Source organism: Varroa jacobsoni, unplaced genomic scaffold (genome assembly GCF_002532875.2).
Source record: "Varroa jacobsoni isolate VJ856 unplaced genomic scaffold, vjacob_1.0 scaffold_1053, whole genome shotgun sequence".
Classification (NCBI taxonomy): domain Eukaryota; kingdom Metazoa; phylum Arthropoda; class Arachnida; order Mesostigmata; family Varroidae; genus Varroa; species Varroa jacobsoni.
In genome coordinates, this window is record NW_019213955.1 from 79,286 (window position 1) to 100,438 (window position 21,153).

Consider the following 21,153-nt stretch of genomic DNA (forward strand, 5'->3'; position numbering starts at 1 on the left):
CGAACAGGTTTTTATTCTGTTCTAAAAGAGCAAAAGACATATATATATAATTACTAAGGTGCACTTAGATACTAGTTTACTAGGGTGTTTTTCCCGTTCCTTTTAATTCGTTTAAAAGATCCCAATAAATGTGCTTAAAATATATTGCAAAGAAAAAAAACTATCGCTTACGTACCTGCTAGATCAGGCGTGAGTTTCGTCCGACAAGAGGCGGCTTATAAAAATTATAGCTCGATCCCTCATAATTTATTTTTTTATTGTATTCAATCATTAGTTGACAAGCAGTGTTCAATTTACACGCACTGTCAAAGATGAAAAATGATAATTAAAGACAATTTTAATATCAAATCAACCTCCGTAATTCTTTCAGTGTGCCATATCACAAAGTGTTCTCTGCATTCGCGCAGACCGTTGTCTTACAAGGTTTACGGCGACGAGATCCTTTAGTCTATACTTCCAGTTGACAATCATTTATCATTTAACGATGCAAAGCCTTCATCAATCTATACTATATAATAACAATGACAAGAAAAAGGCATATACTGGCTAATCGGCGTGTTTCTTTTTGTGATAACTAGTAGTTGTTAACGAAGCTCGTACATGGCCTTATGGACCAAATTCATTGCGACTCCCTCGTTGCGCGGAATTAACATCACAAACTATTATTGTGTGTATTTTCTATTCGACGTCACTCACTACTGCTACTGGACCCAGACAAGCTTTGGCCAACCGGAAGCCTTCATCGCCTAGTTGAAGCCAACAGCAACGACCAACGGCGGTCCGTGACGCACGTATCTGAGAGAACATGTGTCATAACATGGGCGAACTACATGTTCGAAAAATGCGCGACAAATCTGAGGCGCTTTTGCATGCTGCTGCTGTTTGTCTGGGGGTTTGCCGGGGGCATCGCTTAAGCGGAAGGATGCTTTTGACCGTTGCTGTTAACACTGTTGTTGTTGTTGTGGCGTGTTAATGGCAGTCATTATACATGCGCTAATTGTTAATAATAAGCGTATTGGCCGCAGGCACAGCCAAAGGTGTGAGCCAAAGCACACGTACGCGACAAAGCTCCAGATAGTTTTTTGTATCAACGAATAGGAAAGTACATCACGAAACTCTGAAGTCGTTATTGTTTTACCTTATTTTTTTTGAGAATCAGAGCAAAATTTGAAAGAAGTCAAAGCTAGAAAGAGCGCAGTCATGCTGGTGTGGTTAACTACAGTAACATTTGAAGCGAGCGTTTCCGCATTCAGCTGCGTAGTAAAAGACGTGACCCATAAAAGGAAAACAAAATACCCAATACATTGGAGGGATGGTATCTGATTATAAAGCTATTAAGATTATAAAAGATACAATGTTTCAGCGTCAGAATCGATTGTATGACCTAGGCTTCATTTTATGTTTAAGATATCGGCTAATGGTATACGTGACGACTTATTAGGCATACATACATCGAACTGGCCAACATTGAATGAGCTCTCTGCTCGATCAAGGAAATCTGCTTTGATGGAAAGTTGCTCGCGGTAACGGAACGAATGATCCACAGAAATCGATCTATCTGCTGGCAACTAGTATTGCGTACAGCCAGCAGCGCAAACGTACAGCGGAATATGAATTAGAAGGCAAATGGCAGGAATTAAGTTAACCGCCTCGAGAAAAGGACCAATATACCGTTCGGAATAACCAAAGGGCGACACTGAGAGACAAAAAGGATGACAACTAGGCCAATGATCGCTAGGGCCTTATTGGCCCGATGGAAACAGTGTACGAGTACTCGACGAATATCAGAGTAGATTAGCGTCTCTCAAAAATTAGGGCTGTAACCAGCTATAGTGCTTGATCACTCATCAATGTATAAATAAATGAATCAATCGGTCGGTGTATCAAGTACTCTCTGCTTGTCTTGTCATAAAAATGGCGTTGTCATAAAACCGATAGTAAATTGATGCAATTTTTGAATTGACAAGGTTCGATAGAAAAATTAACAGATTTTTGCTACAACAATACGTTTATGAGCTAGTTTCTAGCGTATTTCTCTTAAATAATAGTACGTTACCGAATTGAACAGCCAGGAGCAAGCACCGTCCCCTTAGTTACTAAGCCTGCCATAGCCCTTCGTGCCTTTCCATATGACTATTCTATCTCGCGAACGGTTGCCCCATATGAACCATGGTGCTATTGCTGTTGTTGACTATGCTAATATTTACAGCCTGTGCGACAGTCGCAGAGATCCTATTCGACCGACAGTTGTCACTTGTTTTATCAGTGTCATGCAATCGCTGCCTGTATATGAACGAATGTGCGCGCTCGAATTGGTTGCTTCGAGTAAGTGTGAACGTATCTCTCTACCTCTATTTGTCTGAGTGGTTCCGTCTGAGCGCGTCAGCTTGTCGGAGACCGAGCACTGTTGCTGGCGCGAGATGATCGCTTTAGAATAGACCGTTGCGCAGCGAACGCCGTCAGCTAATATTTTTCTACGGGTGTCTGACTCCTGACATGCGTTCATGCATATCTACCAATGCCAAATACCAAATTAACATCAGCTTCAACAATATCCAGCTCAGAGAATTATATCTGGCGCGCTCAGTATTCGTAATCAACATGTTCATCCAGAAGCAACTGCTTCGACTGCCGTCTGCGCCATAACAATCGTACCAAAAGCAGAAATCTACGATGGGTTACGATGCGTGTCACTGCGTAACCCACAAATGCCGATAGTTATCGTGCTGGCATTTGTGGAAAAATAGCCAAAAATAGATGGCTTTCGTAATGGGAAAGGAGTGGCTATCGTACAGGCGATAGCGGTCAGATCGAGATCAGTGCACGCACAAAGATACAGATGCACGGACGCACGCTATTGCTAACAGCGGCGGCGACAGTCAACGACAATAACCGGCAGCAGTCACGGCGACGAGGATGAAAAACGGTGCGTTAAGTGCCGCTGATTTTAGGGGAGGTGCCCGTCCGCTTTCTGGTGCTCTGTAATCACTCAGTCATCAAGATATAGCGACTGTAGCAATAAACTCATTCGTACATGTACATGCTGTACAACTGCTGCGGTAGCAGGAAACCGCGTTTGTTGTTGGCACTGTGATTGTTGTTGTTGTTACTAGTAACAGTGTTACTTTGTTGTTACATCGGCCCAGCCGCCACTCGCGGCTAATACCTAACCCGTTATAATTTGCCTATTTGTATGCCTTAAAGTTATTAGTTGACGTCACTGCAGAGAGCTACAAAGATCGGCCGAAATAGAGAGAAAAGGAACGTGAGGTTGATGCCAACGCATCGTTTTCGCCGGTGTAGTACAGATCATGCAGATATAATGCGTTACATAAAACGTAATAGCAGGCGGCACAACACGATGACTGATACCATCAGCGGCAGGAATAGCGACAACAAGTATCGAAAGCTGCAGCAGCGGAACAAACTGATTCTCAGGCCAGCGAAAAAAACCCGTTACTCTCTAGTTGATGATGATGGCAACATTACTGCGAAGGTCGCATTGAATTCGCGACGCATAATGCTCTGCTTACCTTTCTTCATAGTTGTGACAGCACTCTAAGCGAATCGAGGGAAAAGAAGATTCGTGTAGTCTCGCGTAGGGTCACTGTAGTCTCACGTAGAAAAACGCGTAACTACAAAACAGCGACGAAGTGCATATACACAGATGCAGTTACATACAGATCTAATAGTGTAAATAATTTTAAAGTTTCACTCTGACGCGCGCTATCATTGGCATTGGCTTGCTAAACTCCGCGTCAACTCTTCATGCGAGCGACTCACATACGAAGTGGCGCCCCGGAAGAGCGTAAAAAACTGAGAAAAATGTAAAACGAACAAAAGGCAGAGTCGCAAGAAGAACCTGCAAAAGATGTATGCATAACTGAACATCGCATTTTGGCGTATATTATGCCACGGGATGCGAAAACAAATTGTTTACGGATTTTCCACTTGCGGCTTACGCTCTGGCTAGAAGCGATGCGCTGCCCCTAAAGTTACACTGAAGAAACACTTTTCACAGAAAAACTGATGACGCCGAATGAAATGAAAGCATATCGACGTCTATAGCACTTACGCGTGCATGATGGGTCTGAACCTTCATTATGAACTCACACGCGAGCAGATATTGAAAAATTAACTAATTAATTACGTTAGGGCGTTTGTGAGTAAATATGGCATATATCGGTTCGACAAGAGTGCTCAGCATTAGTGAGTGTATAATAATGATCTGTGTGTATTACTGTTGGATCATTGTTACGAAGCTTGTCGACCATGGCAGAAGAAAGTGTAGAATGTATCGCATAGCTAACAAAATAGCCTTTTCCAGAGGAGAGTGTCCCAAGTGCAGTAAATTACGGTCTGCGGTGGCCACGTATTAATAGCGACGATTACGGATTTTTTCAGAAAATGTATGGGATGGGCTGATAGAAGTGACAATGGCTAAGCAGGAGCACTATTAGAACGTGGTAATTGCGCATCAAACCTGTCTACAGTAACGTCTTTGTGGAAAATTTGATAGCAGGCAGCGGAAACTATTATGACAATTATGGATAGTGAGCTGTCAAATTATATGTTGATAGAAGAATAAATATTTTATTTGAAATTCTACAACCAGTTAGGCCGATTTCATCTGAGAGCTGGTAGTTGGTCGTCTGCTTCTCTGTTACTTTCACACCAAATATAACATCGACATTGCTGTGTAGGAAATAACGATGATTCTAATTATCGGTATAATATCCGAGGTGAATATCAGTGATCTCTTATTATTCGTATAGTACGCAAGGCTTGACTTAACTGCACTAGTTGTGCTTCTATATGTTTTAATTTTCTATTTATAATGGAAGACAACGATGCATTCACTGTAGTCATATAAAATCACATTCGTAAGGCGTTTCTATTGCTATAGAAAGGAGTTAAATACCCACATAACAATAACCAGTCTACGTAGGATACATTGCCTCGGCTATGGACAAATTGCCTTCACGGTGTGATCTCACCTTAGTGGCTCATGCTGATCTGCCGACTTCATTGCCGAAACATGCTCACTCTATTATTATAGTCATTCAAATAAGTCGCAAATATTTAATATCTAAGTCCGAATCTCTCCAGATTACATGCATCAATATATAAGTATCACCCTGTCACAGCTAGCAAAACATTCACCCTAATCTACTTTTTGGTAGCGTGCCGCTCGTGGCACATGCAACTCGAAAGTATAACCAGTCTACCTTTCGATGTCGCATTGGATTTCACCGTGAATTATAAGCCCCGTTCTGGTCTGGCCAGCGTGTCTGTTTTTGCCATGCCCCCTCACAGATACTTTCTAACCATCACCCTGTTGGCGCCAGACAACGCATTCTGGTTGCTGATAATTTCTTTTCTGCGAACGACATACGAAGCTAAACAGAGTGGGTGCCTAGCCCGGTTTATATGCTCGTTGTGCTCTAAGTTATCGCCAAAGCAGCGTTTAAACGTAGTCCCGCCATTCAGCTCTGTGGTTTTATAAAGGCGTGCTTGCTGGTGTTCCATATACGTTGAGCGCGACGAAAGCGCTCTTCTACCCTGTGTTATAACTCGAACCAGCGGCAAAGACATAATCGTCAGACGCTCAATTTTCAATTATCATGACTGCCCCTCGCGCAATGGTGCTCTGATGCCCACGAAGCCATTTTCCATTAATCTTCGCTTTGTTTCACTCAACCCCTTTCTCTCTCAACAAGCACGCAAGCACCTTAGGTCGAACTACAGCAGTATCCCGAGAGGCTCGCTTCAATTTCTACTCCTGCATTGCTGGCAAACCGGCGATACGGCGGCGAAGAACGTATCGGTATAGCATAATGCCCCGTGGGTAGTGGAGCGGGCTGCAATGGTACGGCCATCGACACTTCTTCATCATCAATCAATTCCTTCGTTGCTTTTTTCAAACAGCTAAGAGAAGCGGGTTTTTACCTTTGCTGCCCTTGTCTCTCACTGGCCCGAATGAGTGCCTTTTCCGGAAGGCTTCGAGCCAGCACAAAGCCAGCCTTGTTGTCGTAGACGTAAAAGACAAGCACACGGCGGTGAATTTCTAAATAGGATCACCACCTCTCTGACCGAGGCGGGACTATCCGCAACTGTGGCGGAGCAGTCCTTATCTGCTACTGATGTTGATGAAAGAAGCCGTACGATTATGTTATAGCATATGGGTATATTTAATACAAGCACGACTATGTTACTGGTGTTAACAAATGTTGCACAATACGAAGCGTTCACATACATATATACATGAAGCGAGACTCGGTGGATTAGTATAGGCTGGGATTTCGCGCGTCAAGCGTGAACGATTTAAGTTACGCATTGGAGTGCATATGTTTCATAACAGAACGATACCGATGCTGCTTCTGATTGTGATACGATTCTCTGCGCTTATACTGACTCGTCGATGTGGACTACTACGCTAGTCGTGTATACTTGTAATTTGTACTGGACGATGATAGGGCAAATGATCCTGAGGGGAGAGAATTGAAACAAAGGCGAGACCGCTGAACAGGTATTAGGGAAGGTGGAATTGCGGGCAAATTTATGAGGTTTAGATAATGGAAAAGAAATTGACGCGGCCTAATTGATGCAGCGACTACCGAATGATTGAAATTTTTAGAAACGTTATATAATGGCAATATACGATGGTACAAAATGACGAAAATGTTGCTTGGTTCCATTCAAAAAGCTGCATTCACAGTAGAACATCAATAGTATAATGGTACCGACAACAGCACGCGTACCCTCAATACTCGGATCAAAAGTCTTGACCTGACTATTCGATAACGAAAGCTATTCGTTTCTAAAAATGGCTAAATTTTTCGACTTCAGTTTTCACTCGTGCGCCGGACTCCTGTCAGATAAAATCATATTCAATTGCGATAACAGTACCGTTTGTAGAGCACAATGTAAACACGGCTGAGCGGTTGAGAAAAACAGTAATTTTAGAACGTTATCACGTATACATACGGATATATGTGATTATTTTACCGCTAGCATTGTTATGAAAATCATCGTCATGAATATAACGACCACACAGATAATCATCATGATAATAAGCTATTACGTGCGCAGGGTTCCATGTTGGAATATCGATTGGCAAATATACGCGGATAGGTGGGTGGCAGCGTAAATGCGTGGTGCCTTCGTTGACCTTTGATATCGTACAGCGTATCCGTGTCCGCAGTCCGCATGATGCGGCCATCACAGTCGCAAACGCTGCTGACTCAGCCTATGTATCTCTAAAACAATTCTCGATTTCGCAAACAAGCAAAAAGATGCGTCCATTGTTACCTCACTTGTATACCTGCCACTAAATGGCAACAACTATTGGCTCATTTGGGCTTTGTTCGAAATCCTGATGTGCGTTGGTAACTGAATGAAGACTCCAGAATATGGGTATTATTGTTTCAGGTAGGGGGCTGCAATCAGCGATCTGTCCATCGTTGGCATCGATACCACAACACAAGCCAAATCAATGAAAAACAATACGATCCTCGATCGAATTCAATAAAGCGATATTATGTTACTTTAGATGATTTGAAGACATTTGTAAATGCACAAAGGTCCATATTAGTCAACACGCTACAGGGAACGACAAGGCTCGCCTAGACAATGCGAGTGTGACAATATGCATGTAATGGTTAAGAAGACCGATCAAATCAAATCAGATACGAATATTTCAAATGATTTAATTGTTTTCAAAATTTAAATTTTCATCTTTTCTTCTGTCTAGACCAGTTGTATAGCTTCACAACTTTCAGTTGTTATATATCACAACTTACTTCACTGAACCAAGATAGATGAGCACAACTCAATATAGGGCATGCATTTGACAGATCACTTCAAAAACCCTGCAAATTTCTGCCAACACAGCATATTCAACTTTACCGATTACTTTTCTAAGACTCCAAGAAACGTATTCACCTTTTTCTAGTCTACACGAACAGACGTAGAAATACGTACGTCATCATTTCATGTACGTCCCTGACAAATAACATCTCTTAACCTTAATAAATAAGTGCCTGCAAAAGCTTTTCTCCGTCTTGTTTGTCGGCTCGTCCCATTTCGGCCAGTCTTGTCACTGGGCTGGGTCTACAACTTGTCGATCCACCTCTGACCCCAACACGATATCTACATGTGAAACAAGCAGGCAATGTCAATGCAAAAAACAATACGAGCAAAGCAAAGAAATCCTGCGAAACGTATACACAGATAACGACTAGCCAATTGAATGGCAACAGTCGAAGGAAACAACCAAAAAATACAAGCTTACAACAATTCCAAAACAGAGCAAAGTAGGTGCCAGCCATGTTTCTACACAAAAACATATGTATGTGTGTGTGTGTATAGCAAACAAACGTCGACAATAAACGACCGAGTAACACGTATACGTAAAAACGAGTATGCAGGGTGACTTCGTAGTTACTTTAAGAATAAACTAGCGCGGGACGATTTTGTCGCAGTCGAAACCTCCTGTCTCTTGCTTACACTTTCCTTAGCGATTGGAAGGTCCTTTGTCTGCCAGCTGTTTTTAACTGGCCTAAAGTATTGATAATTTCATCTAACTGGTCAGTAGGTTCTCCATGCCTCTTTCATTCGCAAAACGAACTTGATAAGCTGTCATCGTTTATAGGCTTGAACAAATATGGAGAGACAGCTTTTTTTTTTTGTTGCTTATGTTTCCATGTGGGCGTAACGTTGCCACTATCCTAACCGAAAGAACGATCAGGTTGTTCCCTGTGCCTTTTAGATCTGCGTTTGAGGCGGCAGCGACATTAACCTGTTCTTGTTACCGTCTCGCCTTGAGCGTGATAGACAATGTTAACAGAGGGAGAAAGAGCTGGGAAAGCGTGAGTTAATGCGTTGTAAATCTACGGCACTTGACTTCATCTAGTAAAAAGGGAGTTTATTACTTGTTCAATATTATTAATATTATCACTAAAAAATATCTCCCTTTGCTGGTTAATACGACAGCCAGCGAATAGCTTTTTAATGAGTAAAGATACAGAAATAGGTCGACACCCCTTGGCCGCTGTGCACTTCTGTGTTCGACTACAGCGTCCGTGTTCTTCAGCGCATCCTGCCTTCAGCAGGTAGCGGTGAAGACACCGGCGTCGGCTCCAGCGTGCGATATCAACAGCCGTTTTAGTGGCTGTGACACAATCCGACAAAAATCAACCGAACGTCGTCGCATTTGGCCCTCCGCATTTAGCCACGAAGAAGCCGGCCGGACTTACCTCTGGCCACACGATAGACATCCACACAAAAATTGGCGCCATCATAGCCAGTACAAGTAGTATATATCGCATCATATGTAGCTATTATAGCACTCGATTTCGCCGCGCTATAGATGGACGTAAAGCTTGGACGACCGTTAAAGCCAGCCGAGACGTTCGTTCATAACTTGGCCAGTAACTTCAGCAGGTAGCGACTGTGAGCTGAACAACCGATGAATGTGCTACGACTTCGTTCAGTTTAGATCGTTGCTACTTCAGCAAAGGAGCTCGTAGGCTCAGTAACGCAGGAAAAGAAACGCGACTAGTATTACTATCGGTAAAGTTATAGTAGTACGGCTGCTGCAGGCAGTGGTTAGAAGTTAACTCTCTAAAAATGATTATCGCCAGACGGACAGTGGCGGCGACAAACGGCAAAAATCCATCATCAGCGTTTTTATGTGAGAGGTACATACTACAGAATGTTGGTCCATACACTCATCAACACCTCGCTGTTACACTCAAACCGAATGATAGTTCGTGCCCCGAGATAACCCTTCGTCTCGAAACAACACTCTGCGGTCACCTCCGGCGGTAGTGTTATATCGTCCCCTATAAAATCTTACAAAGCGCTAACTTTTGGAAGCTAGCGACTGGTTGGCTCCACAGTCTACCAGACACCACGAGCGGTATCAATTATGTCGAACGAGGTAGGCGACAGGTAGACAAGCCGTTCGGAGAGTAACGGTAGAATCGCAGGATTTTCATGTTTGAATTCATCTGTAACAACTTTTCATTTGGCAGGCAACTTTCGAAAGTAATGATACCGATGCCTTTTCTTGTATTGGTTGGCTCATAGTATTTTACGCGTACATAAAATTAGTTTTATTTTAGAACTTTTACGAATAGAACATTGGTTGTCAGGAGTAGTCAAGGACACGAAGAAGAAAAATAGTGTACGCGTGTCCGATAATTGCGAATAGTTGTTAGAAGGAGCTGTTCTTCATTGCTGACGATCACAGCAAACCTATCTAAGCTTGGAGGAGTACACCTCGAAAAGAATCAGAGATGGGCATAGCCAACGCCTCTACCTTCGAAATTATCTTGGTGCTTTTGGATACCTTATACTGGAGAGTACAAGCTTTCTTAGGGACAACGGCTTGGAACGGGTTAACCTTTAGCACGACCGGTCACGTAAGAATAAAGCAGTGGTCATGGTCGTATGCTAGTTAGCCAGCTGGAATAAGATCAGCATGGCCTAGAAGCTCAAGGCGTGCCATTAAACAGATAAGAAGTCCTCATCTCCGTACTCCACGTCACTGTCTTTCTCGTTCTAACTCTCATCCGCATCGTCCATTGCCTCCCTTCTGCGTCGTCACGCAGACAGAGCAGTTTGCTGACTTCCTGTTGTAACTCCGCGGCATGAGAGAGTGGATTCCTTACGTTACCGAGTGCTGTAAGGGGCTTAGCCAAAAACAGGCACTTAATTAAGAGTTTTTCCGTTTTACATTGGAGTGAGCATAGGCATCTTTCTGTATGTGTACGTGCGTGTCTCGGTGCGTACGTATCTGTCTGTGATTTGGAAGGCTAAGCAAGAAATAAACCTAAAAAGATGGAGCTGCGAATGGGCCAGGGAGTGGCGGTCGCCAAGGAAAAAGTGCACGACTATTTCATTGGCTAGCAAACAAAAGAAAAGCCTTACTAATGCCTCCTTTACCTTATTCGGTGTACTTGCGCTTCATCGCAGCCATTACGACTTATCATAGATAGGTGCTAACAAAGATACGTTCTGGGTATTTACCTTTCGAGTCACCTATTCAATACTACTATACGTCTGCCAGAAGCTCACAGGCGGTGACGAACACCGTGCCCAATGTGTTGGGGACCGCCCATGACGATAGATCTTCACAAGCTTAGACTCCTTCCGCTTGCATTCGTGGCCGTTTTCCGCAACAAATGGGGCCGGTATTTGGCCCTACTACCCAGAATGCTGACGAAGAGGTAAAAGAGGTCATTGTCGTATCGGCCTGTCTCCCCGTGCCTTTTACCCGTCCACTGATAGTGTCGGCTATCAACGAGCAGCTTTTTCTGAAGCATTCCTAAACCATGCTCCTTGTAATCCCCTATGGGCCATGCATAGCGCGTTGTTGCTAGACGGTAACAACGACAGAATAGGGGTAGCGCCGCTGGTTTCGACAAAGAATGGAGCTAAAGCCCTGTTTCCCATTCTTTGGGAGCCTGCTTGTGAAGGTCCTCTTTTCCAGCTTGCTTTCGGCCCGATGGCGGACTTCCGTGCTTTCCAGCAATGCTCCCGGCTTTCAACGCTGTCTAGCTCTATAGGGCCTTGCATATACACCCACATAGGACCTTACATATAAAGTAGATTTAACTGGCTAGCTAAGAGCCTTAGTTCGTAGGATCTAGCTTACAGCTAGCACTACTGTGCCACTCCTACTATTGCGTCTTCTGTGCACTTGCTGCTGCCTACTGGTATCCATGTTGCAGCTGCAGTAGCTACATGGACCTTCTTCTGGGTCTAGTGGCTACTCAGTCTATTTTTATTAAGGATCATTACAGGCCACTCCAACTAACTCGAGTCGACTCGACTAGGATAAAACGAAGCCAGGAAGCTCTGCGAGAAGTTAGTGCCCTGGATAACGAAAGATAAAACAGAGAAAATGGAGAGTTTGGGACAGCAGATGGCGGTAGCAGCACTGGTAAGCATTTTTGTACGTTCTTCTACTTTAAGTCAACTAAGTCAACTTCTCAACTCGTTCGGGCACTTCGTCCGAGCGAGGCGAACAGCTATTCGGTGTTTGGAACTGTAGAATAACGAGTAAGAGACCATGCAGTGGAACGAAAAATGAAATGATAGTCTTCTTAGCGCATCTTCCCTACGTGTCCGTGTCTGAGCATATGTGCGTCGCTAGAGTATACGGAAAGAGGACGAACAACGAAAACAAAAACCATACAGCCGGAACGGTCGCTACATAACCAGTACTAAAAAAAAGTTCTACCGAACGCACGAGCAACGGCAATTGCGGGGGCGGCTGACCCAGCGCACGAAGACAACTTTGGGCTCAATGATAGAGCATAGCATACGACTGCCGTTTCGGAACGGAATAGAAAGTATCTCGCTAAACAAGTAGGCGATCGACAATGCGCAAACAAATGTCTGAGGAGCGTCTGCATTGTGTGCTATGCAGAATAACCCTCCTATCAAATATGTTATACACTTCCTAATTACGCTATCGACAGTTTCTCGTAGTATCACTTGCCTTGGGCACCGCTGCCAGCTTCTAGCTTCATCAAACATTATCGCTGCGACAGAATGGCCAACTAGTAGTTGATATTAAATTCAGGGATATCACAAGACATTCACTGAGCCACTGATTCCCGCAGGACTCTCAAATTAAAAGAGCGCTACTTTACGTCTATACAATTAAAACATAATAGTGAAATCAATTTCGACTAGTGTAACGTTATTGCAACGAATAAGAACACATATAAAAGCTGAACTACAAAGCAAATATAGAGTCTTTCGAGGTCACTCCCTACTGTTGACATTAGACGATTGGTTTGCCATTTTCTAAAGTTGATAAACGAAGGATACAGACACGCGATGATTGCTCAAAGCCAAGAGACTTCAGTGTTAATGCTACGCTTCATCCAGTTTCATTGTTATTTAGTGATACGAACTTAGGTACACATGTGAAGATGCCCCAAAAATCACTGATTATATTAAGGTAATACGACATCGTTTATATCTTACGAGTTATATAACACATTGCCACCTCTCATTTGAACACATAACAGAACACACAGAAATGTTCGCTAAAAGCTTAAAAGCGTCTTCTAGTCTATTGCCATAGATATCTTGTATTATTTAGGCAGAAGATTATACGTGTTATGTGAAGCATGCACATCTATACACATCTTAATTCCACATATATGCAAGAAAACAGTAAAATATCCGTTATTACCCTGGGAGACCCGGCTGTCGAAGAATATTCTAGACACAAAACGTTATGATCTACTCCATAAAGGATCCTTAAGACTCTAAGGGCAATCCAGGAAATTTCGAATCACAATAACTATTTCGCGTAACTAAACAACGCCAACTACAAAGTGTTTAAATAATAAAGATATTGATTAAATTCAAAAACAGCGAAGCAAATCTCTTCAGCACATTTGGCATATAAACGTCTGTAATAAGCGCGAAACATTTCGAAAGCATACCACTGTGACAAATGCCGAAGAAGGCACCCTTGTCTAGCTACAAGAAAGCTAGATAAATAAAAATATTAACATGAATGAAGCTTGGAGGAGAATCACATCTACAGGCATCCGAGGGGCTTCGGCAGAGATTGCCATTAGCCTGATCAAAACGATGCAGTTTATCGGAAACAAACCTCGAACGACGACTGCTTTTGTTCTTTCACAGTGATTCGAGATAATTCACCAATTTGTGAGGTTTTCATTCCCCAACTTCTGGCTTCGGAACCCCTCTTCGATTCTTTTCGGGAGGAGGAACGGTACGCTGCAGCAGGTTCCGCACTTTCTTTCTTTACCATGATTCCCATTCAGTGTCTCCTAGGCGGTTTGTGTGCGTACCCTGTTTCTCCCCCCGTCTAGCTCATTCGCAACCAAGGAGTTCTGTGTTCTTTCCCTGACCGAACCCCACCGCTACTTGCCGCCCGCCGTCTGCTTTACACCTCGTGCGGTCGTTCGCACGAAGCTTCTTTTATTTTTCGCTCAACTCGTCCTCACCTCTTTTGCTCTCCTTCTTGAAGTAGCTTTGGTTATTATGTCCTCGTTCTTTCTGCCCGGTTTCCTTTTTCTGTTGCAATTTCTCGCCAGTGGCCACGGCGGCAGCAGCGCCATTCTCTTCCTGCCGTTGCCCTGGACATTGTTGGTGTCTGCCGATGCCCTAGTTATCGCAACGCAACTGTTCGGCGCCCTAAGCAAAGACGACGGGAAATCGATTATCGTCGTGCCGTTATGCTATTCTGTACGGCGGCGTCTATGATGATGAGGCTGCCGTATTTCGTTGCTGGTGGAGCACGTTGCCTTGTTTTTCTCTATCATTACGCCTGGTCAAAGCAGGCGTTGGTTGCTTTCTTTTAAACACAACCAATAGCAATAGAAACTCCTACCGGAGCAGAGACTACGCAAAAGGCTTTGAAAATTCACGACGCAGGCGAGGCCTAAGGAAACGCAGAAGCTTTGGATCTTCAGAAACTTACTGGCTGTCGAGGAACAGATTGGGAGAAACAAGACAGAATCAACTGCGGCGGCAGAGGCGAAGAGACTACGAAAAATGGGATGAAAGTAATGTTAAAAAAAAGGACAGAAAGATATATGAAAAACAAAACGCGAAGACGATAACCATGATGGTAGAGTCAGCTCTTACGAGGACGGGTATGAGGATTCGAAGTGGCGACTGAGTAGCAGAAGACACGTAGACAAGTGCTTAGACCGATGGCAAGCCAGCGGAAACAGCTGAAAGACGGGACAGATTTTGAAAGTGATAAAATATCCGAGCGAAGGATCAACGTGAGTATGAAGACAACTGGTAAGACAAGTTTCCAAAAAGGTCGAAGAATCAAAGGGGCAGCTTCTGACAAAAGGAGAATCTTCGTTGTGGCTGTGTATTGAAGTAGACAGATTGATCGAATTGACGAAATTGATTCGACATCTTTTACGGCTGTACCGGAACAGAAAATCGTTTTTTTCTAAAAACATAGTTTAGCCATCAAATCAGTGACTAAAATTCGAGCATACGTGTCAATCGATACATGGATCGAGCCAGATATAACATCCAGAGTGATAACGCTTTGAAGCAGCGTGCGCAGAAAGGTTTGGCTTTCTATCACTATTTAACACGGAAAGTTCATTTTGAAGGATACAACGTTCGCCCTGCTAGGTAGCTTATGCCTTATCTATGCGTGAATGGAACGCGGGACATCTGGCGGAGCGTAAAGTCATAAAGGTTAGAAGAGATACAAATTGGCGAGAACGGACATGTTGGATCTAAGAAAACTGTAACGACCACTGGAGGTATGGTACCAGGTGAGGATCAACCCCTGCTCTCAAACCGTCTTTACCAATAAGACATAGGCCTATTTGCGCGTCGTCCCATACCTGCTCATAACAAAGTATCTTACAGGTGGCGCTCACACAGGTAGACCAAAAGGGAAATCCCAACAGGAAAAATAAGCTGGTCACTTTTGAATCATTAATTAGTCATTTACGTATATCAAATTATATGCAGAATGCCAGGAAGCGAATGCGCGACACCGGAGCGTACAAACGTATTAAAAATCTTAAATATTACAAGAACACATAGTCGATAATGGATCAACGAATCTTCGCTTGTCAAAACGGTTGGTAAACCATCCGAAGTACAACATTTTGCGAAAACCCATAACAAGAGGTCATTGGCAAACAATTATCTATAAGACTATCGTATCAGAACTGAAACACTATTTGAATTTTCTTTTGTTAAGAAAGCAAAATTGTAAATTCAATATCTTTATAATAAGCTAGAGAACAAGACACGCTTTAATCATCAGCCTGCACTCTAACATCGAGATAATTAGTGATTTATACCTGGGCAACTGAACTTATGTAGATACACAGATCCGAAATCGTTTAGATCTTCATGTATTTTACGTGTACGAAATTTGACGACAGTACAACGTAGCTTAGATAATCAATGGTTAGTGAAACGATAGTAGCGACTATCTGGATTATTATATAATAGGACCACCCCCACTGCCGCCATCACAAGACGCGCACAAACATAATAATGACCCCAAAAACCTTATTCAACCTGATACGTCTCTTTATTAAAGAATCGCAGTAGCGACGACAGTTCCTAGCGTCGAATAGCTGCCGCTTATTATATTACCCTATAGCCGTTAAGTCTCATCGGAAACGTATTTGTAACCCTTAGTTTTTTGCGGTTGTTTTAAATAGCCACGCATCATTCACTCGATCTTATAGGTGTGTCCATATCGTTCGCACGTGCCGTAGCACCATCAGCCTTTCGACAACTTTCAGTGATATATATAAATGTTACGTACTAACAAAATGCCATCTGAGTGCGGCTTGAACAGATCGATAAAAGTCTATCGGTTCGGGCCGACTTAAATACAGGCGGTACCTAAGTCGACTAACGTGCCATGTTGCCTGGCATCGTTCGAAAGTTCAGATACACAGACGTATAAACGAAACGATAGAGAAAAATTTTGGTGTCTTTTTTGCCCAACGTTTGGCCTTTTTCGCTCGTTTAGCATGTCGTCGAGATAAGTATGTTGTCGATATTGTCGAAGTCGATAGAATAACAGCACAAAACAAGATGAAAATACCTGCTAGGAGAGCGCCCCTTTATTGCCCGGGGGGCGCGAATGCAAACCTCAATCTAATTCGGGCTGTCAGTGGCCACGCCGATGTCGGCGATATAGCATTCTTCAATCGACCATTACAATTTTCCGTTAAACAACTATTCGCTCTATTTCCAACAAGGGTTTAATAGCTGAACGAATGATGTTAATTAATCATATGGATACGCAAAGCATACAACAGTAAGTGTCGCGGAAGCTTATCGGTCTTCTTCTGCTTCGTTATGGAATTGTCCTATCAAGGAAAATTTGTCCTAGAGGAACGACGACGAAGCATATTTTAAAAAACATGAAAAATTCAGACTGATTGTATTCAACGCTCGTATATATATATTTCTTAGATTTTTTTATTTTCAGTTATATTAGTCATAAAGATCCAGTGAGTATAATACAAACAATAACTTGGTTGCATTTTGAGAAGTCGTTTTATCTGTTCAGACGACTCTGCCTTTCGATCTATTGCTCATTCCTCTAATCGGACTACTGAATTCTTTTAAATGTCTCTTTTCATCCCTTAAACATGCAACAAAAGACGCGTATTGTTTCTATATAAGAAGTTCGGTTCTTTTGTTATCTATTTCGCTCTTAGCGATTTATACAACTTTTTTAGCCTTTCTTTATTCTATGCGAAAAGACAGTCGTCGTCGTCGTCGTCATCATCATAAACGTTATTTTACGATCGCGCCTATACTATAACGATTTTTTTAAGGTTGAAGGTTAGCGTCTGCTACGACTGCTGAATTTGTCATCAATCGTGTTCCACCAAAACAATGGCCCGCATTCTCGCCGTTGCCGTACACGGTCGTCATAAATTGGTTGTATTGCGAATTACGTTACAACTACTATTACTCGTAAATTTACTATGCATTTACTTCGCGATCCGAGTCACTGTACGTCCGCGTCTACGCGTTTGTATGTGCGCATTGGGCCATAAGTCGATTTTTTCCTTTGTGTGCTTTTGAGGAGCTTCCGTCCTAATTGGCTAATACGGCGAAACAATGCCAGCGCAGAATCGCGAGGTGGGAGGCCAACTTGGGTGGCAGCTGGTCTCTGAGTGATAGCTAAGAGGTCCCAGAAGTTGGTCGCATTGTGACGACATTGACCCGCCATCATGGAACAGAGACTGAGTCAATGGTCATTTTGAACGCAAGCCACTGATCGTGAACATGTCGGGTCTGTCAACCCCTCCGGCCGTAAAATTTTTCATCAGCGACGGTGCTCGAAGGCTGTAGAGAAACACGGAAATGCAGTTACTACCATTTTTGTACACTTTTAAGCACTGCTAACACGATGCCATGTATAGCTAAAGAAATAAAGCGGTTTTGAGCTCGCTCTTGCTCGAGGTGAGTGGTGGTAATGGCGGTGATTTAGCCCTTGCCTGGGCCACATTTCGACGTCTGTGGAGACCGACGCTTATATTGAAAACAAAGAAGACTGCAGGGAACTAATTCCGACATGTCGTTTAACATGAATATTTTTCAGCGAATCATTAAAAGCATTACGACAATCAAAATGCAGTACATCCAAGTAGTTCATAGACAGACCTGCGAAATAAATAAACCACTGCGTGCAATTGAAGAGGTTCAATAAATAACGGAACAACCCGGGGCCTTTCAGAATACACTCACAATCTAATTGAAAAACGAAACCAAAGGCCAAGAAAGGACTAACAACATATGTTAAAACGTATAAAAATAATCCAGTACCGAGCGGCGAGAAGAAACTTCGTTTCGTCTGATTATTCCGATGGTGTCGAGGCAGGACGTAAAGATGTGCAGTACGACAGGTTAACACGAAGTCTACGTCCATATATAATACCTCATCACTGTAAAAGAGGCAACGTGAACTTCACTTAAGCCTGTTGAACTTAATGATTGGAGTAGCTCTGATGAGGCATAGCGACCGAGAAACAGCACGTCGGAACTTTTTGAGCAATTCAAATCGGCTATATCGCTAGCTGAAAAGGCAGTGGGAATTCTGCTAGATATTATCAGTAACCGAGCCCAAATCTCGGTGCACGTTTCTGTATAAAGTCCATGAGCGTACAGCCCGTGAAGTGGCTGCATCGTGCGGTACTCGTGTTTCTCAAGTTACTGCAGTTAACAATGGCACGAAAAACGGAGCTATCATGTCTTTCGATAACTATGTGCCACCGCGTTACGTCTTCTTACGATACAATGAGTGTATAGATATGTTTAAATGCATAGCCCGAACTCCTATTTCTATCTGACGGCAGCATGGCTCCTTATAATGCGCATAAGTGCTATAAACATTGCCGCCTGGCCAACATACGGAAACGTCATTCCAACCACAACTAATCGTAACTTCCAACAGGCTAGACAAACGATTTTCATTGCTTTTACACGTTGAGACTACGAACGCAAAACGTAAATCGGGCATACACATCCGTGCAAATATACGGTCTGTGTCGATCCGCTTAACTGACGCCGTGCGGCATTTTGTAATGTCTGCTATAGAACACAGCGTTTTACCGCCAACTAACTCTTTCACCAACACTTATTTGCTGGTCAGATTCTGTCCGTTGTCTGTGTTTTTCGAGACTATTTATCGACGCGTTCTCTTCTGTTCAGCTGACTTCAGCCGCCTGGGCTGGTTTAGTCAATTTTTCGTATGAGGTTTACTTTTTTGATCTTTAGTTTTGCCCACCTGGCCGCCTCTGCCCTTCGCGTCGCTTTACCGGTCATATGAAAATTTATTTTTCTTTTGTTTCTCGCCTGCTGTCGGCGTGAGCCCTAAGCACAGCACATGAATGTTCTTACTGCCCCTTCCTTCAGCCTCCCGCTCGCAGCTTTTCCACTATCGTTTGAGCACACTACTTTTGTTCCTGCCCGGCCGACCGGCAAAGAGGACGACGACAAAAAAGCGGCTACGGAAAAAGCGTATGCATGTGATGAGGTGATGCGGGTATGCGAGCGCTTTGGTGGATCGCGTCGAGTGAGTCTTCGTTCTCGGCCTTTATTCTTTTCCGACTGATCCCGCCCCCCTCCGCTCCTCTTAGATTTCTCCTCTTCGCTCAACAACTCCGGATCCTGGTCGTGCTCTAATACTCCTTTTAGCCTTTTTTTGGCTTTTTCGCCCGAATTTTTCCATATACATACGCGGACTTACACGTACACATTGCTTCTCTTTCTCGCTATTTCTTCATTATTTTTTCTTTTCCTCCTTCTACCAGTTTTGTTCTGTTTTTACTCGGACCTTCCGCTCGCACCGATCGCTCTCCGTCGCTGCCGCTATAGCTCTGTTGGCGGTGGTCTCTCGAGGGGTAAAGCTTTAGACAAAGGGGAGACGCAAGAAAGGGACCTTCGTTCGTCTGGGGGTCCGTTTGTGCGATTTAAGAGCGCGCAGACTTCCCAACCTATCTCTTCTCATTCACTTCGCTTTGGCTCATCGTTCTGAGGGATAGGCGTATCTGAACGGCAGAGTAGAGACTCTACGAAAGACTGGTTTTGTAAGCAGCCATAGCTGCCGCGCCATACTGTGTTCGGTGCGTTCTCATTTTGTCTAGTTTCCTCAATCTTTTTCAAAGTTTTTCCCTTTCTGTACGCGGATTTTGCGCAGCTAGCACAGTCGCGAACTGCACCGCCGCATACTTTAAACCTGCTCTGTTCTAGCCGGAGAAGCTGGAATACGCACCGACCAGTCAACCAGCGATCTTTGCAGAGGCACCAAAAACGATGCGAGAATAGGATAGTGGTTGTGAAGCGTCTACTGGTTGGCACAGTGTTTTCCATCGAGTTAGAGAGTGCGAACAGAAAAAGGCGAGGAAATGTAGACCCTGCTGGCGCGATCTACGCCACCGTACTCACGTTGGCTTTAAGCAACGGTGGGTTGGCACTAGGTTATAAAATATTATGAGATACGTCCACAGTTCGTCGCCCTCCCGGCGGAAGTCTAGCTACTCACAGATCGCAATTCCAAGCAATAAGCGTAGATGAGGCAGGATCTTCGTAGAAAACGATGGCGAAGGTCGGTTTCGTTCGCCGTGAGGTAGCAAGAATCTGCTGCCACCGCAGAGGAAAGAATGCCCCTAGGCGATGGCCGAGATTTTCTTTTTTATATCGTCAGAAGAATCAGAGGATCGAGGCAGACTCACACGCCCGTACGTACGCATAGCCCAAATGTACTACCGTTAAGACAAGACACACGTCAAGACGAAACGAAAAAGAATAAAGACGTTGAAGAAGGAATCAAGCAAAGGGTTACCTAGTTCTGAACAGGTCTTACCCCAGGCCTGCGGTGTTTGTACGCGGAAACAAGCGGGCCTTGAGGTGATGGATGGTGGTTGCCCCGACGCTTTATAAAGACCTAACTAAATTCGGCGACTTTTAGTCGACAAAATCAACAGATGTAGAAAGCATGTATAGATGTATAGATGCCAATAAACGAAACTGAGTATGTGATAAACCCATTGTCATTAGATATGATTTTTTTACAAAGATCATTAGAACTTTAAAAAAGAGAACTAGAAGTTCTATTGGAAATAAATGCAAGTA

General features: G+C 43.5%; 1 protein-coding gene and 1 long non-coding RNA gene across 3 annotated transcripts in view; one reads left to right on the plus strand and one right to left on the minus strand.

Annotated features, from left to right (window-relative positions):
• The window catches only part of LOC111266102 (protein O-mannosyl-transferase TMTC1), a 144,092-nt gene that overhangs the window by 33,227 nt on the left and 89,712 nt on the right, over positions 1 to 21,153 (minus strand). The gene's annotated exons all lie outside the window — the stretch shown is intronic.
• LOC111266100 (uncharacterized) overlaps positions 1 to 21,153 on the plus strand; it is a 33,211-nt gene that overhangs the window by 690 nt on the left and 11,368 nt on the right. The gene's annotated exons all lie outside the window — the stretch shown is intronic.